The sequence below is a fragment of the Oncorhynchus keta genome, unplaced genomic scaffold (assembly GCF_023373465.1).
Source record: "Oncorhynchus keta strain PuntledgeMale-10-30-2019 unplaced genomic scaffold, Oket_V2 Un_scaffold_26241_pilon_pilon, whole genome shotgun sequence".
NCBI classification, from domain to species: domain Eukaryota; kingdom Metazoa; phylum Chordata; class Actinopteri; order Salmoniformes; family Salmonidae; genus Oncorhynchus; species Oncorhynchus keta.
The window spans coordinates 1-23271 of record NW_026290891.1 but is presented as its reverse complement, the minus strand read 5'-3'; the positions used below and the strand labels follow the sequence as shown (position 1 = coordinate 23271).

Genomic DNA, 23271 nt, shown 5'->3' with positions numbered 1-23271 from the left:
ACTTAAAACTCAGGATTCTGTAAAGGCATACCCCAATCAGGATATGAGTTTATTTATAGCTTCCTGTGCCAACCGGAAGGGTTAAAAAGGTCAGATCTTTTCAAAACTTCATATGTGTGATTAGGCAACCCCCATAAACTGTCAGTCAGTAATTTCTCCCAACAGATGTCAAAGAATAGCTCTCTCTCACACACACACAGAAACACACACACAGCAAGGATGGAGTGACAAAGTGCGGTGCTTAAAGACAAACAAAGCCTATATTCTCTAGGCTGTGCCGAGTACAACGAGATGCCCCGCTTGACCGTAGCTCGCTCGGTCTAAGCACAGCGACCATTAGAAAAGTAGGCCCAAAATGAAGCCTGCCCCACAACGTCATTTGCTTTTGGGTGACAGTGAGAGAACCGTTAGGGTGAGAAGCACAATTTGACCTCAGGTACGTTCCTAAGGTCCTCCCGATCTGTGCAAGCATAACCTTGACCGTGTGGCATTAACCCTTAATAGTTAAAAGAAGGTGTTTACTTCAAAGAGTTTGCATTGACTTCTCCCCCATAGGAATACATTGCCTGCACCTCTAAATTCAACCTGAAGCCTATGTGGGTTATGAATGCCTTATGAACCTGTCTTCTATGACAGTCCATCAGACCACTATGAGGTCTACCTGTGTCGATTCTAAGCTTCCTGGACCAACCGGAAGTGGTTACATTGACCCAAAAGGTGTTTTGATGTACATAACCTTCAAAGGTGAAAATGACTACATTCAACCCTGTGTAGATCAGTCAATTCTTAACTTAAAGACTTAAAACTCAGGATTCTGTAAGAGGCTACCTCAGTCAAGACATGTGTTTACCTATAGCTTCCTGTGCCAACCGGAAGTGCCTTTAATTGGGTCACACTGTCTGTTTTGAAGGGTTAAAAAAGTCACATCTTTCCAAAACTTCATATGTGTGACTAGGTAAACCTCCTGAACTGTACATCTGTCATTTCTCCCAACAGATGTCAAAGAAAAGCTCTCAAACACACACGAATACATTGCCTGCACCCCTAAATTCAACCTGAAGCCTATATGGGTTATGAATGCCGTATGAACCTGTCTTTGGTAACAGTCCATCAGGCCAGTATGAGGTCTACCTGTGTTGATTCTAAGCTTCCTGGACCAACCAGAAGTGGTTAAAATCGCCCTAAAAGTGTATATCCATACCCTGCCTGCAGTTTGATAGACATAGTGCATTCAACCCTGTGTAAATCAGTCAATTCTTAACATAAAGACTTAAAACTCAGGATTCTGTAAGAGGCTACCTCAGTCAAGACATGTGTTGACTTATACATAACCGGAAGTGCCATAATTGGTGTCTCAGGGGCTGTTTCGAGGGGTTAAAAAAGTCAGATCTTTCCAAAACTTCATATGTGTGATTAGGCAGCCCCCATTAACTGTAAATCAGTCATTTTTCCCATAAAACCTCAAAGGAAAACTAAATCACACACACACACAGCTTGGAAGTAGGGACCCATTGGGGTGCGTAGAGACATACACTGCCTGCATTAGTTAACCTTGTTGGAACTTTTAAAGAACCGTCAGACCAAGAGTTCCGAAACTTTAGAATCCTGTTCTAGACCTCAGGTCGATAGTGCGTGGTGAGTTACGTGGCTCTAGAAGGTTCTCGGACCGAGAAACAGCCTCGTACATTTGCAATGACTTCAATTAATTTTTGCCTCACGAAAATGACGACATTTAGAAATGTCCCAGAGTCGCAAGACTAGGTGCATTGCGACCGTCTCGGCCCATATAGACAGACCCCAACGTTTCTGTCCGATAGCTCATTCAAGGACCCTGTAGCAAGTCATGGAAAAAAGTGGATTTTCAGCACCAATTGGGGTTTTGCTCGGACACCAAATGACCGATCGAGCCGAAACTTGGGATTCGGGGTCGCCTAAGCTAGGCCTACACATAACATAAGAAATGGACCCGCAGCTAGAACGTAACTACGTTTTTTATGGTTTTTTTATGGTTTGAACCCGAAGGTGTTGTGAATTTTGGGCCAGCTCTGAAGTATGTGATAGTTGGCTACTAAACGAGTTGGAAAAAGTGGGTTTGGTGTCAGTTTGTATCAGTTTGGTGTAAGAATGATATCTAATTGACTGATGGACGGTGACTTGCTGGTGACTCTTGTCCATTTGCAATATGTTTAAACAGTGAGGTACCATCACCAAAGTGACATTCTGAAATCAACCCTAACGAGCGATTGAGATGAACCAGAATCACTGCCCAGCCATCCAGAGTTCATCGGGCCAGTCAATTTTGCATTTCTGTAGGATTTTTGAGCATGTCAAATTTCTGATGGTAAATGCCCATTGAACCATATTGCAAATGCACGTGCACTTGCAATATGATTCAACAGTGAAAAAACATCACCAAATGGACATGATGAAATCAACACAACGAGTGATGGAAAGGAACAACTATCACTGCCCGGCCATCCTGTGTTCCCATAGCGGGCATTAATATCAGAATGACCGGTAAATGCATTTACAACCATATTTTTATTTTTGGGTTACCAGGTGCCTATTTTCAATCACCAGTTGCACAACAATGCACGTGCATTTGCAATATGATTCTATAGTGAAAAAACATCACCAAATGGACATGATGAAATCAACACAACGAGTGATGGAAAGGAACAACAACTATCACTGCCCAGCCATCCCGAGTTCATCAGGCCAGACAATTTTGCATTCCTGCAGGATTTTTATAGCATGACAAATTTGTGATGGTACATCATGGTACATGGTACCATGGTACATGAACCATATTGCAATTGCACAGTGACTTTGCAAAAGTGAGAAAACATACACAAATGGACATAATGAAATCAACACAACGAGCGATGGAAAGGAGCAACTATCACTGCTCGGCCATCCTGTGTTCTTCAGGCCAGTTAATTTTGCATTTGGCATTTGGCCCCTAAAACTAACTAGACCAGGGGTGTCAAACTCATTTCGCATCGTGGGCCACATACGGCCTAGGGTGATGTCAAGTGGGCCGGACCATTAAAATTATACCATACTCTGCTATAAATAACCAAAATATCATGTCTTTCCTTTGTTTTGGTGTAAAGAAGCACAAGAACATTAGGAAAATATTGAAATTTAATGAAATATCCTTTTACAAAACATTTCATGAAACACCTCATATTTCCTTAGACAAATGTGCAATTTACTTTTATCATTCACAAATATGCATTGCAACTGATCCCACTGATTGTACAAAGGCACAAAACTTTAATTGGTACTGAAAAATATAGTAATGCACTTTAAGATTAAATGAGACTTTTAAAGAAAGGAATTTTTAAACCACTTACACATACGCATATAAAATCTAAATGTAATCCCTGCGTACACCTTACAAACTAAGGAGAGTGATTTTAAATGTGTAATGAAGAAAGTGTTCGCCTGTCCTGTAAATCTGTAAACTTCATACATGAAACATACATACACATACAATACATACTGAAAATGTATGGAGTTGTATGAACAGTAGAATTCCATCACACAACTTTTGTTTTGAAGCTGCTGACTAACATTAAAGTGCACATTTTTTAAATCACCACAGTAAGGATTCATCTTCACAGAGCTGTATTCTTTCAATGCAAACAGTATCTAAGGCAGCATTTTAAAGGTGTTAGTCTAGTCTGGACTTGTATTTGTACCTGAAACTTGGCATCTTTTGGCCTGTACAAGTGCATCAACACCAGGTGTCATGTCCTGACTAGCTGTCACTTTCAGAATGTCATTTAAGTGCTTGTTTGTGAGCCTTGAACGCATTTTTGTTTTATTGATATTCATCACTGAGAAAATTTGTTCACAAAGGTAGGTTGTCCCAAACATGCACAAAATTTTAGCAGCCAGGGCTGTTAATTTGGGGTACCCTGGTAGTAGATACTGATAAAATCTGTCCAGACCTACAGAGGCAAATTTGCCCTTCAAATCTGCATCACACTGCAAATCAATTATCTCTAGCTGAATTTCGACTGGCAGATCAGAAGCTTTAACTGTGAAAGGTGAGCGAAAACTGAAAATTCTGTCTCAAGTTCACCAAATACCTGAAAACGTTTCTCAAACTCCCGCAGTAGTCCTGCAATTTTGTCTTTGTACCGTTTCATGTCCGCATCAGGTCTGGTCACACACACATCTCTCAGACAGGGGAAATGAGCAGGGTTGCCATTTGCCAGTTGCATCTCCCACAAAGTCAGCTTCAACTTAAATGCATGTATGTTGTCAGAAAACTGTGTGACAACTTTTTGCGGCCTTGCAACATTTTGTTCAGATTGTTCAAGTGTTCAGTAATATCAACCAAGAATGCAAGGTCCCGTAGCCATTCCTGAGATTGTAATTCCAACACCGGTTTTCCTTTTTCTCCATGAACTGTCCGATTTCCTCTCGTAGATCAAAGAAATGCCTCAGCACAGCGCCTCGGCTTAACCATCTCACTTCAGTGTGGTATGGCAGGCTGTGGGTAATGTTGCTGTCGCTGAGAAGTTTGTCAAACTGACGATGGTTCAGACATCGGGACCGGATGAAATTTACAGTGCGAACAACCACCTCCATGACGTGGTCCATTTTCAGCGACTTGCAACACAATGCCTCCTGGTGCAAAATACAGTGAAATGTCCAGAAACGATCTCCTCCATTAAGGGCTTGTACTTTGTCTTTGAACTTTGTCGCGACACCTGCTTTCTTTCCGACCATGGATGGCGCGCCGTCTGTAGCCAGGCTGACAGCGCGGGACCAGTCCACTCCAACTCTGTCCAATGCAGCAAGGACAGAGCCGAAAATGTCCTCGGCTGTTGTGGTGTCCATCATTGGCACCAACTCAAGAAACTCTTCAGTAACAGTCAATGTCTCATCAACTCCTCGAATAAATATGGCCAGTTGGGCCACGTCTGTGATGTCAGTGCTCTCGTCAATTGCCACGGAAAATGCAATAAATGACTTGACTCTCTGTTTCAATTGACTGTCTAAATCTGCCGATAGTTCCGAAATCCTCTCTGCTATAGTATTCCTCGTCATGCTAATATTGGCAAAAGCTTGTCGCTTCTCGGGACATACAAGTTCAGCCGCCTTCATCATGCATCGTTTAACAAAGTCACCGTCGGAATACGGCTTCGATGCTAATGCTATTTCGCTAGCAATTAGGTAGCTGGCTTTTACCGCTGCTTCACTGACTTCTCGGCTCTGGATGAAAGTTGACTGCTGTTTCCTCAGACCCGCCAGCAATTCGTTAATCTTATCTCTTCTCAGTTGTCCTTGCAAGCCGTCATATTTTTCGCTGTGATGAGTCTCGTAGTGGCGTCGAATATTATATTCCTTCAATACCGAAACTTGTTGCAAACACACCAAGCACAAAGGTTTTCCGTGCATCTCTGTAAATAAATAGGACGTGGTCCATTTTCTTTGAAAATTCTACACTCCTTATCTACTTTTCTCCGTTTGGATAACGACATTTTGGCTAATGAGGGTGTAGTGGAGAGGTAGAGACATTAACAATCTTAACAACGTCGTAACAAGCAGCAGATGGCGCATTGATACCGTCTGCTGTTTTCAGTCTGTCTCAGTGATGCGGCTTGTCTTAAAAAATATATATATTAATTCCATGTCTTTTATGCATTTTTTTCCACTTTCAAATTATCCTGCGGGCCTGATCGAACCTCCTTGGGGGCCGGTTCCGGCCCGCGGGCCGTATGTTTGACACCCCTGAACTAGACTAACTATGAAATCATATTGCAAATGGACAAATCATATTCCTTATGCACAAGTTAAAAAAAAATTATGATAATAACATTTTACAAAAGCATATTCATAAAGTTCTTACACATGATTAATTGACATAAAATCGAAACAATTTCGAAAACGGTCCAGAAAGCACTTTTTTAAGGCTTATTTCAAAGCGAGGGCACATATTTCCGCCTTGTGGGAAGAAACGGACAAAGAGTTGACAAAAAGCTTACAACACCTGGTATTCCCAGGCGGTCTCCCATCCAAGTACTAACCAGGCCCGACCCTGCTTAGCTTCTGAGATCAGACGAGATCAGGCGTACTCAGGCCGGTGTGGTCGTAAGCGAGAAACTATCTCTTGGTGCACTATATAAAGTCAAAGTGAGTGTGATTAACAGCTGTTGCATTTTTCACCATGTAGATAAGCATCTTTGTGTCACTCAAAAGTGGAAGAAATTGCATATACTGCAGCCATAATTTGTAGCACAGATTGTTGGATGAAATACAAACTAATCTTGCTTACTTATTTCAAAGCGAGGGCACATATTTCAGCGCCAAAGAGTTGTTCCACAAGAAACGGACAAAGAGTTGACAAAAAGCTTACAACACCTGGTATTCCCAGGCGGTCTCCCATCCAAGTACTAACCAGGCCCGACCCTGCTTAGCTTCTGAGATCAGACGAGATCAGGCGTACTCAGGCCGGTGTGGTCGTAAGCGAGAAACTATCTCTGGTGCACTATATAAAGTCAAAGTGAGTGTGATTAACAGCTGTTGCATTTTCACCATGTAGATAAGTATCTTTGTGTCACTCAAAAAGTGGAAGAAATTGCATATACTGCAGCCATAATTTGTAGCACAGATTGTTGGATGAAATACAAACTAATCTTGCTTACTTATTTCAAAGCAGGGCACATATTTCCGCCTTAGGAAGAAATCAGACGAGTTGACAAAAGCTTACAACACCTGATCAGGCGTACTTTTTTATTTTTTTTGATTATAAAAAGTTTCAATTACAATATTTTATCAAATGTACAATACAAAAAAACCAAGACTAACATAGGCAGGTGAACAATTACCCCTATCAAATCAAAGAACTCAAATAAATAAAACAAAAACAAATAAAAACATAACATAGATCCTAATCTCACAAAACAGGCATGTTGAAATCAACTCACCAAACAACTATAAAAACCAAACGGAAATTAACATACCAATACTTTCAAAAATTATAAGTAATTCTTCCACCATCCACCCTTGAAATCAACCCACTCCCCTCCACAAAAGCTTCATCAAAACATTCACTTCCATAACAATGAAACATATCTATATGCTTCTTAAACAATACTACAAAAATATCCCACACCCTTACCCTCTTCCCCTCAAAAAAAGCATAATTCCTCCTACAAAAAATAGCATACCTCACAAAACTCAAAGCAATATTCAACAAAACAACATTAACACCCTCACATTTACCAGCCACGCCAAATAACACCAATTCATTCCACACATATCTCTTCAAAATATCACCCTTCCAGTTTCTATGTATCATTCCCTTTACCTTACAAAATAAATCTTTTAACTCCTCACATTCCACAAACAAATGTATTACATTTTCCGGTAACTCACCACATAGATCACATTCTCTTTTTATTTCCCTATTGATTTGATGTAACACCACCTTTGTATATATACGATTATGTCTTATTTTAAAATCGTTACTTTCACATTCCATACTATTATATTTTACATTTAAAGTTTTCCATATCTTTTTTACATCCAAAGTTTGAAAAATTACTTTCCAAACTTTCTCCGCAGCTGGCCTTTTTACATTTTTCTCTACCATTATTTTATAGAATTTTTTCACCGGGATACTAGATAAATGAGCCTTCTCCTTACTGTTACCAATAAATAAATTAGGAAAGACAAATAAATCTTCTCTAACAACTTCACTATTTATTAAATCCACCCATGTGTTTGGTATACTTTCTTTTATCTTCTCGTACATATTCTTCACTGTTCCCCTACCCACCTCTACATCCCATTCATGGATGGTGTCAAAAATAGCTTCTTCAGGAAAAAAACCTGGAATTACCTCATATGTGAAATCTTTTATCTGTCTAAGACCTGCACTCATGAATACTTCACTATATAACACCTTTTCTTCGTACTTAATTTTCTCATTCAAAAAAACAGGATGATTCATGATTAGGTCAATATGCCCACACTCATAATACACATTAGGCAACAACTCTGCCCATGCATTTAGCACTTCTTTATAAAAATCTGGTATCTTTTCACACATTTTCCTTTTAAGACCCATCAACAAACCATTATCTTCACATCCACCACTCTCATCCAAATAGACTTTGAAAAATTGTTTCCAGCCATAATCTAAGCTGTCATACAAATATTTCTTTACTGTTTTTATCCTAATAGCTTTTCTTTTAATGTCAAAATCTACAAGTTTTAAACCTCCATCATCATAGTTTGCTATCAATGTTTTCTGCGCAATTCTAACACCTTTACCATCCCATATAAAATTAGACACTACATTATTCAATTCATTTATAACCCACTCTGGCATGTCTAGAACTCCCAAAATATACACAAGTTTAGATGATACCAAAGCATTTACAACAATTACTTTACCTTTTAACTTTAATTTTCTATTTTTCCAGAAATTCAAAGTTAGCTTGATTTTATTGAGAATCCCCGTCCAAGTTATATCCCTTGCCTCTTTCTCCTTTTCACCAATATTTACTCCCAGCACCTTCATAAAATCCTTAGCTACCTTAAATGGAATCTCACACTTATTTGCATTAATATCCCCAAAAAACATAATTTCTGTCTTCTCTATATTAACTTCAGCCCCTGATGCCTTACAGTAGATATCTAGAATTTTCATAATGCTTTCAATGCTACCTACATCCTTCACAGTAAAAGTAGTGTCATCAGCATACTGATGTATAACACTGACATCACCACCTGGGATTCCAACACCCCTCACCTCTTTGTCTCCAAGTATTAAAACAGCTAAAGGTTCCGTAGAAACACTGTACAATAGAGCTGACAAAGGACAACCTTGCCTTACTGACCTCTCTATAGGGAATGTATCTGTTAACACTCCGTTACATTTAACACAACTTTTTGCTCCACTATACAACAAGTTAATCCAAGATACAAATTTTGGCCCAAAACCAAACCTCTCCAAAGTCTGTAGCAGAAAACTATGTTCCACTTTATCAAAAGCTTTCTTAAAATCTAAACTTAAAACTATACCACCTTCATTTTTCATATGATTAACAACATCTCTAATTGTACAAATTATATCTGCAACATCTCTTCCAGGTATTCCGTAGGCTTGTGTTGATGTAATAATACTTCCAATCACCTTTTTCATCCTATTAGCTAAAACTTTAGTCAGTATTTTATAATCTGAATTTAGAAGACTAATAGGCCTATAATTTTCTAACTTTAACCTACTGCCTCTATTTTTAAATAAGACGGTTAACATACCAATTGACATAGACTCAGGGATTTCCTTATTCTCTTCCATATACTGAAAAACCTTCAATAAAATGGGTGCCAAAATATCCACAAAAACTTTATAGAATTCATTTGTTAAACCATCCAACCCTGGACTTTTATTTCCTTGAGTATTCTCAATTGCTTCCTTGATTTCTATAATTGAAATCTCTTCATCACACATCCTTCTATCTGTCTGAGATACTTTGGCACTGATTTTCTCTAACACTTTTTCAACACACACTTTATCTACATCATTCTTTTTATAAAGATTTCTGTAAAAAGATTCAACTGAATCTACGATGTCAACAAAATCATTTACCTTTACACCTTTTTCATTTTCCAATTCCACAATATAACTCTTAAATTGCTTTCGTTTTTCAAGCCCCAGAAAAAAGGAAGTACATTTTTCTCCCTCCAAGGCATACTGTGCCTTACTCCTAACAATAGCACCTAAACATTTCTTTTTTTCATAAAACCCTAGCTCTGCATGGATTTTCAAATAGTTCACTACATCATAGTCTGGATCAGCATCGGCCTTTTCAAGTTCATGTAACATCCTATTTTTAAGCATTTTTTCTTTCAACTTATCTACACGGTTACGATTTTTGGAATACCTAATACTCCTGTTTTTTACTTTAACCTTCACTTCCTCCCACCATAAACACACATTCTCTTTTAACAGTACATTAGACATTTCACCTTCGATACATTCAATAATTTCCTTTATATAACTTTCCTCCTTTAACAGACTGGCATTTAAACACCAGACACCTCCCCCTCTCATCTCCACAGCAAAACCTATCTGAAATGACATTACTGCATGATCACTGTATGCTGTAAAGTTATATGACATCTTCTGAACCTGCTGTATCACATCTTCTTTTACTAAACATAAATCAATTCTGCTTTGTTTTAGTTCATTTAACACCACCTGCCTTCTCGAAAACACTCTTCCATTTAAATTTTCAGCCCTCCATATATCTACAAGATTCTCATTTTTCATTAATTCCCATAAAGCATTTCTAGACGAATCATGTCTGAAGCTATCACATCTCGAGACATCCATTCTAGTGCACTTCACGTTAAAATCTCCTACCAGTATACAATTTTCTGAACACAGTGTTCTTAGGTTATTAAACATATCTCTCCTTTCCGATTCAATATTCGAAGCATAAACGTTAATTAAACGAAAAATGACATTTTGCACTTCAAACTCAATAACAATAAGTCTGCCCTGATTATCTGCATATACCTGTTTGACATTTTGAACCACATCATTTTTAACCAAAATAGCCACTCCACATGTTTTTTCACTTCCGTGACTACAAAACATTAGCTCAGACCATTTGCTCTTAATCTCTAACATTTTGGAGTCTGTCCAATTAGTCTCTTGAAAACACCACATGTCAGCTTTCACAGACACCAAAACCTGCTCCAATTTGTTCATATTTCTCAGACTGTTCCCATTTAGTGATGCAACTTTAACCATTGTTAATGTATGTAGAAATATAGTCAAAGAAAAACACGTCATTTCAAAATAGACTTTTTCTTTTTTCCAGATCCCATCACCTCCCTAGCTTTCGTCAATGATCTCTTATTTCTAGAAAACAACTGAAAATCCTCACTATCTATTTCTTCGTCCGACTCATGACTTGGACTTATGAGAGGAGCAACATTCAAGCCTTTTGTAAAATGCGCTTTAACCGTGCCATCAACTCCAGTGGACCCAGCCCTCTCTTTGGTGTTATTTTCACACAGGCTTAAAGCAGGTTCAGGCACCTGAGAAGCACCTTGCACCATCTCTACCTGTGTATCTAATTCACCAATCCTGTGCTGCTGTTCCACAGTGTCAGCAGCAGAGACCAAGACTGCGTCTCGAGTACTGCCAGAAGGAATTACAAACTCTCCAAGCACATCTATAGTTGTCTCTGCAATAACCTGCGACACACTTTCCATATCACTCTCTTCCCCTCTCCATAGCCACACTCTCGTCATCTTCTTCAGTAATGAGGTCCATTGTTTGCAGAAATAAGACATCACTCATCTTCTTACATTTACATCTGCCCTTAGGTCTGTCACACCTTCTACACATATCACCAATGTTCGAACATTCCCTGGCATAATGCCCTTGTTCACCACATTTATGACATATAAATTCTGGACATTCTTTAAGTATGTGTCCCGGTTGAATACAAAGTCTACATACCTTAACTTGGTTATCGTGGATCACTCGGAAATATTCAAATCCCTCTACTGTATTGAACTTTGTTGAGTAAGGCAATGATTGCACACTGTCCGTAAACTTCACTTTACAAAATCTCGTCCCATCCACAATGTCCGTTCCTGGCCACATCCTCCTCTTGATTGGTGTTGTCGCATTCACTTTCCATCCATCTAATTTCTCATATATTTCCTCGTCCGTAATATATGCCGGCAAGTTCAAAAAGGACACCACAAGTTCATCGTTCCCCAGTTCTTTCGCCATGACTTGACAGCTCTTTATTTTTAGCCCGTCTATTAGTTTTTCTTTACCCCTCTCATGTGACATGGTTATTTCGTACTTATTTCTGTCTTTCGTTCTACATCCCAAAATCGTTCCGCATACTTCTTTGATTCCTCTCAGCAATTCCATCGTTGTTATTTTTTCTTCACCAATAACTTCCACGTTCACTGTCAGTACTTTCTCATATTTTCTCCTCCTCAACTCTTCATTCGACGCTCTTTTTTCTCCGTTGTCCATTCTCGTTGTTGTTGTTATTCTTGATGTCGAAGCCATTGAATCCATCCGGTTATTTTACGTAGAATCCCCCAAACAGCTCACGCCGTTGGGGGATTAAAACGCAACTATTTACAATGAACTACACTCCCAACACAAACTCCTTCACTTAAAGTATGTGATTCAACAAAAACCAAAAACAATTTTTTTTCTCTCCAAACAATTCAAACACCTGCTGCTCACTCACTTCCTGAAACTTCCAAAAAGGGGCGTACTCAGGCCGGTGTGGTCGTAAGCGAGAAACTATCTCTTGGTGCACTATATAAAGTCAAAGTGAGTGTGATTAACAGCTGTTGCATTTTCACCATGTAGATAAGTATCTTTGTGTCAGTCAAAAAGTGGAAGAAATTGCATATACTGCAGCCATAATTTGTAGCACAGATTGTTGGATGAAATACAAACTAATCTTGCTTACTTATTTCAAAGCGAGGGCACATATTTCAGCCTTGTGGGAAGAAACGGACAAAGAGTTGACAAAATAATTACAGCACCTGGTATTCCCAGGCGGTCTCCCATCCAAGTACTAACCAGGCCCGACCCTGCTTTGCTTCTGAGATCAGACGAGATCAGGCGTACTCAGGCCGGTGTGGTCGTAAGCGAGAAACTATCTCTCGGTGCACTATATAAAGTCAAAGTGAGTGTGATTAACAGCTGTTGCATTTTCACCATGTAGATAAGTATCTTTGTGTCACTCAAAAAGTGGAAGAAATTGCATATACTGCAGCCATAATTTGTAGCACAGATTGTTGGATGAAATACAAACTAATCTTGCTTACTTATTTCAAAGCGAGGGCACATATTTCAGCCTTGTGGGAAGAAACGGACAGAGTTGACAAAAAGCTTACAGCACCTGGTATTCCCAGGCGGTCTCCCATCCAAGTACTAACCAGGCCCGACCCTGCTTAGCTTCTGAGATCAGACGAGATCAGGCGTACTCAGGCCGGTGTGGTCGTAAGCGAGAAACTATCTCTCGGTGCACTATATAAAGTCAAAGTGAGTGTGATTAACAGCTGTTGCATTTTCACCATGTAGATAAGTATCTTTGTGTCACTCAAAAAGTGGAAGAAATTGCATATACTGCAGCCATAATTTGTAGCACAGATTGTTGGGTGAAATACAAACTAATCTTGCTTACTTATTTCAAAGCGAGGGCACATATTTCAGCCTTGTGGGAAGAAACGGACAGAGTTGACAAAAAGCTTACAGCACCTGGTATTCCCAGGCGGTCTCCCATCCAAGTACTAACCAGGCCCGACCCTGCTTAGCTTCTGAGATCAGACGAGATCAGGCGTACTCAGGCCGGTGTGGTCGTAAGCGAGAAACTTTCTCTCGGTGCACTATATAAAGTCAAAGTGAGTGTGATTAACAGCTGTTGCATTTTCACCATGTAGATAAGTATCTTTGTGTCACTCAAAAAGTGGAAGAAATTGCATATACTGCAGCCATAATTTGTAGCACAGATTGTTGGGTGAAATACAAACTAATCTTGCTTACTTATTTCAAAGCGAGGGCACATATTTCAGCCTTGTGGGAAGAAACGGACAGAGTTGACAAAAGCTTACAGCACCTGGTATTCCCAGGCGGTCTCCCATCCAAGTACTAACCAGGCCCGACCCTGCTTAGCTTCTGAGATCAGACGAGATCAGGCGTACTCAGGCCGGTGTGGTCGTAAGCGAGAAACTTTCTCTCGGTGCACTATATAAAGTCAAAGTGAGTGTGATTAACAGCTGTTGCATTTTCACCATGTAGATAAGTATCTTTGTGTCACTCAAAAAGTGGAAGAAATTGCATATACTGCAGCCATAATTTGTAGCACAGATTGTTGGGTGAAATACAAACTAATCTTGCTTACTTATTTCAAAGCGAGGGCACATATTTCAGCCTTGTGGGAAGAAACGGACAGAGTTGACAAAAAGCTTACAGCACCTGGTATTCCCAGGCGGTCTCCCATCCAAGTACTAACCAGGCCCGACCCTGCTTAGCTTCTGAGATCAGACGAGATCAGGCGTACTCAGGCCGGTGTGGTCGTAAGCGAGAAACTTTCTCTCGGTGCACTATATAAAGTCAAAGTGAGTGTGATTAACAGCTGTTGCATTTTCACCATGTAGATAAGTATCTTTGTGTCACTCAAAAAGTGGAAGAAATTGCATATACTGCAGCCATAATTTGTAGCACAGATTGTTGGGTGAAATACAAACTAATCTTGCTTACTTATTTCAAAGCGAGGGCACATATTTCAGCCTTGTGGGAAGAAACGGACAGAGTTGACAAAAGCTTACAGCACCTGGTATTCCCAGGCGGTCTCCCATCCAAGTACTAACCAGGCCCGACCCTGCTTAGCTTCTGAGATCAGACGAGATCAGGCGTACTCAGGCCGGTGTGGTCGTAAGCGAGAAACTTTCTCTCGGTGCACTATATAAAGTCAAAGTGAGTGTGATTAACAGCTGTTGCATTTTCACCATGTAGATAAGTATCTTTGTGTCACTCAAAAAGTGGAAGAAATTGCATATACTGCAGCCATAATTTGTAGCACAGATTGTTGGGTGAAATACAAACTAATCTTGCTTACTTATTTCAAAGCGAGGGCACATATTTCAGCCTTGTGGGAAGAAACGGACAGAGTTGACAAAAAGCTTACAGCACCTGGTATTCCCAGGCGGTCTCCCATCCAAGTACTAACCAGGCCCGACCCTGCTTAGCTTCTGAGATCAGACGAGATCAGGCGTACTCAGGCCGGTGTGGTCGTAAGCGAGAAACTTTCTCTCGGTGCACTATATAAAGTCAAAGTGAGTGTGATTAACAGCTGTTGCATTTTCACCATGTAGATAAGTATCTTTGTGTCACTCAAAAAGTGGAAGAAATTGCATATACTGCAGCCATAATTTGTAGCACGGATTGTTGGATGAAATACAAACTAATCTTGCTTACTTATTTCAAAGCGAGGGCACATATTTCAGCCTTGTGGGAAGAAACGGACAGAGTTGACAGAAAGCTTACAGCACCTGGTATTCCCAGGCGGTCTCCCATCCAAGTACTAACCAGGCCCGACCCTGCTTAGCTTCTGAGATCAGACGAGATCAGGCATACTCAGGCCGGTGTGGTCGTAAGCGAGAAACTTTCTCTCGGTGCACTATATAAAGTCAAAGTGAGCTGTTGCATTTTCACCATGTAGATAAGTATCTTTGTGTCACTCAAAAAGTGGAAGAAATTGCATATACTGCAGCCATAATTTGTAGCACAGATTGTTGGGTGAAATACAAACTAATCTTGCTTACTTATTTCAAAGCGAGGGCACATATTTCAGCCTTGTGGGAAGAAACGGACAGAGTTGACAAAAAGCTTACAGCACCTGGTATTCCCAGGCGGTCTCCCATCCAAGTACTAACCAGGCCCGACCCTGCTTAGCTTCTGAGATCAGACGAGATCAGGCGTACTCAGGCCGGTGTGGTCGTAAGCGAGAAACTTTCTCTCGGTGCACTATATAAAGTCAAAGTGAGTGTGATTAACAGCTGTTGCATTTTCACCATGTAGATAAGTATCTTTGTGTCACTCAAAAAGTGGAAGAAATTGCATATACTGCAGCCATAATTTGTAGCACAGATTGTTGGGTGAAATACAAACTAATCTTGCTTACTTATTTCAAAGCGAGGGCACATATTTCAGCCTTGTGGGAAGAAACGGACAGAGTTGACAAAAGCTTACAGCACCTGGTATTCCCAGGCGGTCTCCCATCCAAGTACTAACCAGGCCCGACCCTGCTTAGCTTCTGAGATCAGACGAGATCAGGCGTACTCAGGCCGGTGTGGTCGTAAGCGAGAAACTTTCTCTCGGTGCACTATATAAAGTCAAAGTGAGTGTGATTAACAGCTGTTGCATTTTCACCATGTAGATAAGTATCTTTGTGTCACTCAAAAAGTGGAAGAAATTGCATATACTGCAGCCATAATTTGTAGCACAGATTGTTGGGTGAAATACAAACTAATCTTGCTTACTTATTTCAAAGCGAGGGCACATATTTCAGCCTTGTGGGAAGAAACGGACAGAGTTGACAAAAGCTTACAGCACCTGGTATTCCCAGGCGGTCTCCCATCCAAGTACTAACCAGGCCCGACCCTGCTTAGCTTCTGAGATCAGACGAGATCAGGCGTACTCAGGCCGGTGTGGTCGTAAGCGAGAAACTTTCTCTCGGTGCACTATATAAAGTCAAAGTGAGTGTGATTAACAGCTGTTGCATTTTCACCATGTAGATAAGTATCTTTGTGTCACTCAAAAAGTGGAAGAAATTGCATATACTGCAGCCATAATTTGTAGCACAGATTGTTGGGTGAAATACAAACTAATCTTGCTTACTTATTTCAAAGCGAGGGCACATATTTCAGCCTTGTGGGAAGAAACGGACAGAGTTGACAAAAAGCTTACAGCACCTGGTATTCCCAGGCGGTCTCCCATCCAAGTACTAACCAGGCCCGACCCTGCTTAGCTTCTGAGATCAGACGAGATCAGGCGTACTCAGGCCGGTGTGGTCGTAAGCGAGAAACTTTCTCTCGGTGCACTATATAAAGTCAAAGTGAGTGTGATTAACAGCTGTTGCATTTTCACCATGTAGATAAGTATCTTTGTGTCACTCAAAAAGTGGAAGAAATTGCATATACTGCAGCCATAATTTGTAGCACAGATTGTTGGGTGAAATACAAACTAATCTTGCTTACTTATTTCAAAGCGAGGGCACATATTTCAGCCTTGTGGGAAGAAACGGACAGAGTTGACAAAAAGCTTACAGCACCTGGTATTCCCAGGCGGTCTCCCATCCAAGTACTAACCAGGCCCGACCCTGCTTAGCTTCTGAGATCAGACGAGATCAGGCGTACTCAGGCCGGTGTGGTCGTAAGCGAGAAACTTTCTCTCGGTGCACTATATAAAGTCAAAGTGAGTGTGATTAACAGCTGTTGCATTTTCACCATGTAGATAAGTATCTTTGTGTCACTCAAAAAGTGGAAGAAATTGCATATACTGCAGCCATAATTTGTAGCACAGATTGTTGGGTGAAATACAAACTAATCTTGCTTACTTATTTCAAAGCGAGGGCACATATTTCAGCCTTGTGGGAAGAAACGGACAGAGTTGACAAAAGCTTACAGCACCTGGTATTCCCAGGCGGTCTCCCATCCAAGTACTAACCAGGCCCGACCCTGCTTAGCTTCTGAGATCAGACGAGATCAGGCGTACTCAGGCCGGTGTGGTCGTAAGCGAGAAACTTTCTCTCGGTGCACTATATAAAGTCAAAGTGAGTGTGATTAACAGCTGTTGCATTTTCACCATGTAGATAAGTATCTTTGTGTCACTCAAAAAGTGGAAGAAATTGCATATACTGCAGCCATAATTTGTAGCACAGATTGTTGGGTGAAATACAAACTAATCTTGCTTACTTATTTCAAAGCGAGGGCACATATTTCAGCCTTGTGGGAAGAAACGGACAGAGTTGACAAAAAGCTTACAGCACCTGGTATTCCCAGGCGGTCTCCCATCCAAGTACTAACCAGGCCCGACCCTGCTTAGCTTCTGAGATCAGACGAGATCAGGCGTACTCAGGCCGGTGTGGTCGTAAGCGAGAAACTTTCTCTCGGTGCACTATATAAAGTCAAAGTGAGTGTGATTAACAGCTGTTGCCCATTTTCACCATGTAGATAAGTATCTTTGTGTCACTCAAAAAGTGGAAGAAATTGCATATACTGCAGCCATAATTTGTAGCACAGATTGTTGGGTGAAATACAAACTAATCTTGCTTACTTATTTCAAAGCGAGGGCACATATTTCAGCCTTGTGGGAAGAAACGGACAGAGTTGACAAAAGCTTACAGCACCTGGTATTCCCAGGCGGTCTCCCATCCAAGTACTAACCAGGCCCGACCCTGCTTAGCTTCTGAGATCAGACGAGATCAGGCGTACTCAGGCCGGTGTGGTCGTAAGCGAGAAACTTTCTCTCGGTGCACTATATAAAGTCAAAGTGAGTGTGATTAACAGCTGTTGCATTTTCACCATGTAGATAAGTATCTTTGTGTCACTCAAAAAGTGGAAGAAATTGCATATACTGCAGCCATAATTTGTAGCACAGATTGTTGGGTGAAATACAAACTAATCTTGCTTACTTATTTCAAAGCGAGGGCACATTTCAGCCTTGTGGGAAGAAACGGACAGAGTTGACAAAAAGCTTACAGCACCTGGTATTCCCAGGCGGTCTCCCATCCAAGTACTAACCAGGCCCGACCCTGCTTAGCTTCTGAGATCAGACGAGATCAGGCGTACTCAGGCCGGTGTGGTCGTAAGCGAGAAACTTTCTCTCGGTGCACTATATAAAGTCAAAGTGAGTGTGATTAACAGCTGTTGCATTTTCACCATGTAGATAAGTATCTTTGTGTCACTCAAAAAGTGGAAGAAATTGCATATACTGCAGCCATAATTTGTAGCACAGATTGTTGGGTGAAATACAAACTAATCTTGCTTACTTATTTCAAAGCGAGGGCACATATTTCAGCCTTGTGGGAAGAAACGGACAGAGTTGACAAAAAGCTTACAGCACCTGGTATTCCCAGGCGGTCTCCCATCCAAGTACTAACCAGGCCCGACCCTGCTTAGCTTCTGAGATCAGACGAGATCAGGCGTACTCAGGCCGGTGTGGTCGTAAGCGAGAAACTTTCTCTCGGTGCACTATATAAAGTCAAAGTGAGTGTGATTAACAGCTGTTGCATTTTCACCATGTAGATAAGTATCTTTGTGTCACTCAAAAAGTGGAAGAAATTGCATATACTGCAGCCATAATTTGTAGCACAGATTGTTGGGTGAAATACAAACTAATCTTGCTTACTTATTTCAAAGCGAGGGCACATATTTCAGCCTTGTGGGAAGAAACGGACAGAGTTGACAAAAGCTTACAGCACCTGGTATTCCCAGGCGGTCTCCCATCCAAGTACTAACCAGGCCCGACCCTGCTTAGCTTCTGAGATCAGACGAGATCAGGCGTACTCAGGCCGGTGTGGTCGTAAGCGAGAAACTTTCTCTCGGTGCACTATATAAAGTCAAAGTGAGTGTGATTAACAGCTGTTGCATTTTCACCATGTAGATAAGTATCTTTGTGTCACTCAAAAAGTGGAAGAAATTGCATATACTGGCCATAATTTGTAGCACAGATTGTTGGGTGAAATACAAACTAATCTTGCTTACTTATTTCAAAGCGAGGGCACATATTTCAGCCTTGTGGGAAGAAACGGACAGAGTTGACAAAAAGCTTACAGCACCTGGTATTCCCAGGCGGTCTCCCATCCAAGTACTAACCAGGCCCGACCCTGCTTAGCTTCTGAGATCAGACGAGATCAGGCGTACTCAGGCCGGTGTGGTCGTAAGCGAGAAACTTTCTCTCGGTGCACTATATAAAGTCAAAGTGAGTGTGATTAACAGCTGTTGCATTTTCACCATGTAGATAAGTATCTTTGTGTCACTCAAAAAGTGGAAGAAATTGCATATACTGCAGCCATAATTTGTAGCACAGATTGTTGGGTGAAATACAAACTAATCTTGCTTACTTATTTCAAAGCGAGGGCACATATTTCAGCCTTGTGGGAAGAAACGGACAGAGTTGACAAAAAGCTTACAGCACCTGGTATTCCCAGGCGGTCTCCCATCCAAGTACTAACCAGGCCCGACCCTGCTTAGCTTCTGAGATCAGACGAGATCAGGCGTACTCAGGCCGGTGTGGTCGTAAGCGAGAAACTTTCTCTCGGTGCACTATATAAAGTCAAAGTGAGTGTGATTAACAGCTGTTGCATTTTCACCATGTAGATAAGTATCTTTGTGTCACTCAAAAAGTGGAAGAAATTGCATATACTGCAGCCATAATTTGTAGCACAGATTGTTGGGTGAAATACAAACTAATCTTGCTTACTTATTTCAAAGCGAGGGCACATATTTCAGCCTTGTGGGAAGAAACGGACAGAGTTGACAAAAAGCTTACAGCACCTGGTATTCCCAGGCGGTCTCCCATCCAAGTACTAACCAGGCCCGACCCTGCTTAGCTTCTGAGATCAGACGAGATCAGGCGTACTCAGGCCGGTGTGGTCGTAAGCGAGAAACTTTCTCTCGGTGCACTATATAAAGTCAAAGTGAGTGTGATTAACAGCTGTTGCATTTTCACCATGTAGATAAGTATCTTTGTGTCACTCAAAAAGTGGAAGAAATTGCATATACTGCAGCCATAATTTGTAGCACAGATTGTTGGGTGAAATACAAACTAATCTTGCTTACTTATTTCAAAGCGAGGGCACATATTTCAGCCTTGTGGGAAGAAACGGACAGAGTTGACAAAAAGCTTACAGCACCTGGTATTCCCAGGCGGTCTCCCATCCAAGTACTAACCAGGCCCGACCCTGCTTAGCTTCTGAGATCAGACGAGATCAGGCGTACTCAGGCCGGTGTGGTCGTAAGCGAGAATCTTTCTCTCGGTGCACTATATAAAGTCAAAGTGAGTGTGATTAACAGCTGTTGCATTTTCACCATGTAGATAAGTATCTTTGTGTCACTCAAAAATTGGAAGAAATTGCATATACTGCAGCCATAATTTGTAGCACAGATTGTTGGGTGAAATACAAACTAATCTTGCTTACTTATTTCAAAGCGAGGGCACATATTTCCGCCTTGTGGGAAGAAACGGACAAAGAGTTGACAAAAGCTTACAGCACCTGGTATTCCCAGGCGGTCTCCCATCCAAGTACTAACCAGGCCCGACCCTGCTTAGCTTCTGAGATCAGACGAGATCAGGCGTACTCAGGCCGGTGTGGTCGTAAGCGAGAAACTTTCTCTCGGTGCACTATATAAAGTCAAAGTGAGTGTGATTAACAGCTGTTGCATTTTCACCATGTAGATAAGTATCTTTGTGTCACTCAAAAAGTGGAAGAAATTGCATATACTGCAGCCATAATTTGTAGCACAGATTGTTGGGTGAAATACAAACTAATCTTGCTTACTTATTTCAAAGCGAGGGCACATATTTCAGCCTTGTGGGAAGAAACGGACAGAGTTGACAAAAGCTTACAGCACCTGGTATTCCCAGGCGGTCTCCCATCCAAGTACTAACCAGGCCCGACCCTGCTTAGCTTCTGAGATCAGACGAGATCAGGCGTACTCAGGCCGGTGTGGTCGTAAGCGAGAAACTTTCTCTCGGTGCACTATATAAAGTCAAAGTGAGTGTGATTAACAGCTGTTGCATTTTCACCATGTAGATAAGTATCTTTGTGTCACTCAAAAAGTGGAAGAAATTGCATATACTGCAGCCATAATTTGTAGCACAGATTGTTGGGTGAAATACAAACTAATCTTGCTTACTTATTTCAAAGCGAGGGCACATATTTCAGCCTTGTGGGAAGAAACGGACAGAGTTGACAAAAAGCTTACAGCACCTGGTATTCCCAGGCGGTCTCCCATCCAAGTACTAACCAGGCCCGACCCTGCTTAGCTTCTGAGATCAGACGAGATCAGGCGTACTCAGGCCGGTGTGGTCGTAAGCGAGAAACTTTCTCTCGGTGCACTATATAAAGTCAAAGTGAGTGTGATTAACAGCTGTTGCATTTTCACCATGTAGATAAGTATCTTTGTGTCACTCAAAAAGTGGAAGAAATTGCATATACTGCAGCCATAATTTGTAGCACAGATTGTTGGGTGAAATACAAACTAATCTTGCTTACTTATTTCAAAGCGAGGGCACATATTTCAGCCTTGTGGGAAGAAACGGACAGAGTTGACAAAAAGCTTACAGCACCTGGTATTCCCAGGCGGTCTCCCATCCAAGTACTAACCAGGCCCGACCCTGCTTAGCTTCTGAGATCAGACGAGATCAGGCGTACTCAGGCCGGTGTGGTCGTAAGCGAGAAACTTTCTCTCGGTGCACTATATAAAGTCAAAGTGAGTGTGATTAACAGCTGTTGCATTTTCACCATGTAGATAAGTATCTTTGTGTCACTCAAAAAGTGGAAGAAATTGCATATACTGCAGCCATAATTTGTAGCACAGATTGTTGGGTGAAATACAAACTAATCTTGCTTACTTATTTCAAAGCGAGGGCACATATTTCAGCCTTGTGGGAAGAAACGGACAGAGTTGACAAAAAGCTTACAGCACCTGGTATTCCCAGGCGGTCTCCCATCCAAGTACTAACCAGGCCCGACCCTGCTTAGCTTCTGAGATCAGACGAGATCAGGCGTACTCAGGCCGGTGTGGTCGTAAGCGAGAAACTTTCTCTCGGTGCACTATATAAAGTCAAAGTGAGTGTGATTAACAGCTGTTGCATTTTCACCATGTAGATAAGTATCTTTGTGTCACTCAAAAAGTGGAAGAAATTGCATATACTGCAGCCATAATTTGTAGCACAGATTGTTGGGTGAAATACAAACTAATCTTGCTTACTTATTTCAAAGCGAGGGCACATATTTCAGCCTTGTGGGAAGAAACGGACAGAGTTGACAAAAGCTTACAGCACCTGGTATTCCCAGGCGGTCTCCCATCCAAGTACTAACCAGGCCCGACCCTGCTTAGCTTCTGAGATCAGACGAGATCAGGCGTACTCAGGCCGGTGTGGTCGTAAGCGAGAAACTTTCTCTCGGTGCACTATATAAAGTCAAAGTGAGTGTGATTAACAGCTGTTGCATTTTCACCATGTAGATAAGTATCTTTGTGTCACTCAAAAAGTGGAAGAAATTGCATATACTGCAGCCATAATTTGTAGCACAGATTGTTGGGTGAAATACAAACTAATCTTGCTTACTTATTTCAAAGCGAGGGCACATATTTCAGCCTTGTGGGAAGAAACGGACAGAGTTGACAAAAAGCTTACAGCACCTGGTATTCCCAGGCGGTCTCCCATCCAAGTACTAACCAGGCCCGACCCTGCTTAGCTTCTGAGATCAGACGAGATCAGGCGTACTCAGGCCGGTGTGGTCGTAAGCGAGAAACTTTCTCTCGGTGCACTATATAAAGTCAAAGTGAGTGTGATTAACAGCTGTTGCATTTTCACCATGTAGATAAGTATCTTTGTGTCACTCAAAAAGTGGAAGAAATTGCATATACTGCAGCCATAATTTGTAGCACAGATTGTTGGATGAAATACAAACTAATCTTGCTTACTTATTTCAAAGCGAGGGCACATATTTCAGC

General features: G+C 41.3%; 31 non-coding genes and 1 pseudogene across 31 annotated transcripts; all 32 read right to left on the bottom strand.

Moving 5' to 3' along the window:
* Positions 1–5998: 5998 nt before the first annotated feature.
* LOC127928448 (5S ribosomal RNA) lies at positions 5999–6117 on the bottom strand. The gene has a single exon (XR_008131187.1). It is a non-coding gene; the product is annotated as a 5S ribosomal RNA (ribosomal RNA).
* Positions 6118–6369: 252 nt separating this feature from the next.
* LOC127928437 (5S ribosomal RNA) lies at positions 6370–6488 on the bottom strand. Its single transcript, XR_008131176.1, has one exon. It is a non-coding gene; the product is annotated as a 5S ribosomal RNA (ribosomal RNA).
* A 6067-nt stretch (positions 6489–12555) lies between these two features.
* Positions 12556–12674, bottom strand: LOC127928466 (uncharacterized; annotated as a pseudogene).
* A 240-nt stretch (positions 12675–12914) lies between these two features.
* Positions 12915–13033, bottom strand: LOC127928464 (5S ribosomal RNA). The gene has a single exon (XR_008131203.1). It is a non-coding gene; the product is annotated as a 5S ribosomal RNA (ribosomal RNA).
* A 240-nt stretch (positions 13034–13273) lies between these two features.
* Positions 13274–13392, bottom strand: LOC127928463 (5S ribosomal RNA). The gene has a single exon (XR_008131202.1). It is a non-coding gene; the product is annotated as a 5S ribosomal RNA (ribosomal RNA).
* A 239-nt stretch (positions 13393–13631) lies between these two features.
* Positions 13632–13750, bottom strand: LOC127928462 (5S ribosomal RNA). Its single transcript, XR_008131201.1, has one exon. It is a non-coding gene; the product is annotated as a 5S ribosomal RNA (ribosomal RNA).
* Positions 13751–13990: 240 nt separating this feature from the next.
* LOC127928461 (5S ribosomal RNA) lies at positions 13991–14109 on the bottom strand. Its single transcript, XR_008131200.1, has one exon. It is a non-coding gene; the product is annotated as a 5S ribosomal RNA (ribosomal RNA).
* Positions 14110–14348: 239 nt separating this feature from the next.
* LOC127928460 (5S ribosomal RNA) lies at positions 14349–14467 on the bottom strand. Its single transcript, XR_008131199.1, has one exon. It is a non-coding gene; the product is annotated as a 5S ribosomal RNA (ribosomal RNA).
* Positions 14468–14707: 240 nt separating this feature from the next.
* LOC127928458 (5S ribosomal RNA) lies at positions 14708–14826 on the bottom strand. Its single transcript, XR_008131197.1, has one exon. It is a non-coding gene; the product is annotated as a 5S ribosomal RNA (ribosomal RNA).
* A 240-nt stretch (positions 14827–15066) lies between these two features.
* Positions 15067–15185, bottom strand: LOC127928465 (5S ribosomal RNA). Its single transcript, XR_008131204.1, has one exon. It is a non-coding gene; the product is annotated as a 5S ribosomal RNA (ribosomal RNA).
* Positions 15186–15413: 228 nt separating this feature from the next.
* LOC127928457 (5S ribosomal RNA) lies at positions 15414–15532 on the bottom strand. The gene has a single exon (XR_008131196.1). It is a non-coding gene; the product is annotated as a 5S ribosomal RNA (ribosomal RNA).
* Positions 15533–15771: 239 nt separating this feature from the next.
* On the bottom strand, positions 15772–15890 carry LOC127928456 (5S ribosomal RNA). Its single transcript, XR_008131195.1, has one exon. It is a non-coding gene; the product is annotated as a 5S ribosomal RNA (ribosomal RNA).
* A 239-nt stretch (positions 15891–16129) lies between these two features.
* LOC127928455 (5S ribosomal RNA) lies at positions 16130–16248 on the bottom strand. The gene has a single exon (XR_008131194.1). It is a non-coding gene; the product is annotated as a 5S ribosomal RNA (ribosomal RNA).
* Positions 16249–16488: 240 nt separating this feature from the next.
* Positions 16489–16607, bottom strand: LOC127928454 (5S ribosomal RNA). The gene has a single exon (XR_008131193.1). It is a non-coding gene; the product is annotated as a 5S ribosomal RNA (ribosomal RNA).
* A 240-nt stretch (positions 16608–16847) lies between these two features.
* On the bottom strand, positions 16848–16966 carry LOC127928453 (5S ribosomal RNA). The gene has a single exon (XR_008131192.1). It is a non-coding gene; the product is annotated as a 5S ribosomal RNA (ribosomal RNA).
* A 239-nt stretch (positions 16967–17205) lies between these two features.
* Positions 17206–17324, bottom strand: LOC127928452 (5S ribosomal RNA). Its single transcript, XR_008131191.1, has one exon. It is a non-coding gene; the product is annotated as a 5S ribosomal RNA (ribosomal RNA).
* A 240-nt stretch (positions 17325–17564) lies between these two features.
* On the bottom strand, positions 17565–17683 carry LOC127928451 (5S ribosomal RNA). The gene has a single exon (XR_008131190.1). It is a non-coding gene; the product is annotated as a 5S ribosomal RNA (ribosomal RNA).
* A 241-nt stretch (positions 17684–17924) lies between these two features.
* Positions 17925–18043, bottom strand: LOC127928450 (5S ribosomal RNA). The gene has a single exon (XR_008131189.1). It is a non-coding gene; the product is annotated as a 5S ribosomal RNA (ribosomal RNA).
* Positions 18044–18281: 238 nt separating this feature from the next.
* Positions 18282–18400, bottom strand: LOC127928449 (5S ribosomal RNA). Its single transcript, XR_008131188.1, has one exon. It is a non-coding gene; the product is annotated as a 5S ribosomal RNA (ribosomal RNA).
* A 240-nt stretch (positions 18401–18640) lies between these two features.
* LOC127928447 (5S ribosomal RNA) lies at positions 18641–18759 on the bottom strand. Its single transcript, XR_008131186.1, has one exon. It is a non-coding gene; the product is annotated as a 5S ribosomal RNA (ribosomal RNA).
* Positions 18760–18998: 239 nt separating this feature from the next.
* Positions 18999–19117, bottom strand: LOC127928446 (5S ribosomal RNA). Its single transcript, XR_008131185.1, has one exon. It is a non-coding gene; the product is annotated as a 5S ribosomal RNA (ribosomal RNA).
* Positions 19118–19355: 238 nt separating this feature from the next.
* LOC127928445 (5S ribosomal RNA) lies at positions 19356–19474 on the bottom strand. Its single transcript, XR_008131184.1, has one exon. It is a non-coding gene; the product is annotated as a 5S ribosomal RNA (ribosomal RNA).
* Positions 19475–19714: 240 nt separating this feature from the next.
* On the bottom strand, positions 19715–19833 carry LOC127928444 (5S ribosomal RNA). Its single transcript, XR_008131183.1, has one exon. It is a non-coding gene; the product is annotated as a 5S ribosomal RNA (ribosomal RNA).
* A 240-nt stretch (positions 19834–20073) lies between these two features.
* On the bottom strand, positions 20074–20192 carry LOC127928443 (5S ribosomal RNA). Its single transcript, XR_008131182.1, has one exon. It is a non-coding gene; the product is annotated as a 5S ribosomal RNA (ribosomal RNA).
* A 240-nt stretch (positions 20193–20432) lies between these two features.
* LOC127928442 (5S ribosomal RNA) lies at positions 20433–20551 on the bottom strand. The gene has a single exon (XR_008131181.1). It is a non-coding gene; the product is annotated as a 5S ribosomal RNA (ribosomal RNA).
* Positions 20552–20792: 241 nt separating this feature from the next.
* Positions 20793–20911, bottom strand: LOC127928441 (5S ribosomal RNA). The gene has a single exon (XR_008131180.1). It is a non-coding gene; the product is annotated as a 5S ribosomal RNA (ribosomal RNA).
* Positions 20912–21150: 239 nt separating this feature from the next.
* On the bottom strand, positions 21151–21269 carry LOC127928440 (5S ribosomal RNA). The gene has a single exon (XR_008131179.1). It is a non-coding gene; the product is annotated as a 5S ribosomal RNA (ribosomal RNA).
* Positions 21270–21509: 240 nt separating this feature from the next.
* Positions 21510–21628, bottom strand: LOC127928439 (5S ribosomal RNA). The gene has a single exon (XR_008131178.1). It is a non-coding gene; the product is annotated as a 5S ribosomal RNA (ribosomal RNA).
* Positions 21629–21868: 240 nt separating this feature from the next.
* On the bottom strand, positions 21869–21987 carry LOC127928438 (5S ribosomal RNA). The gene has a single exon (XR_008131177.1). It is a non-coding gene; the product is annotated as a 5S ribosomal RNA (ribosomal RNA).
* Positions 21988–22227: 240 nt separating this feature from the next.
* On the bottom strand, positions 22228–22346 carry LOC127928468 (5S ribosomal RNA). The gene has a single exon (XR_008131206.1). It is a non-coding gene; the product is annotated as a 5S ribosomal RNA (ribosomal RNA).
* A 239-nt stretch (positions 22347–22585) lies between these two features.
* On the bottom strand, positions 22586–22704 carry LOC127928467 (5S ribosomal RNA). The gene has a single exon (XR_008131205.1). It is a non-coding gene; the product is annotated as a 5S ribosomal RNA (ribosomal RNA).
* A 240-nt stretch (positions 22705–22944) lies between these two features.
* LOC127928459 (5S ribosomal RNA) lies at positions 22945–23063 on the bottom strand. Its single transcript, XR_008131198.1, has one exon. It is a non-coding gene; the product is annotated as a 5S ribosomal RNA (ribosomal RNA).
* Positions 23064–23271: the final 208 nt, after the last annotated feature.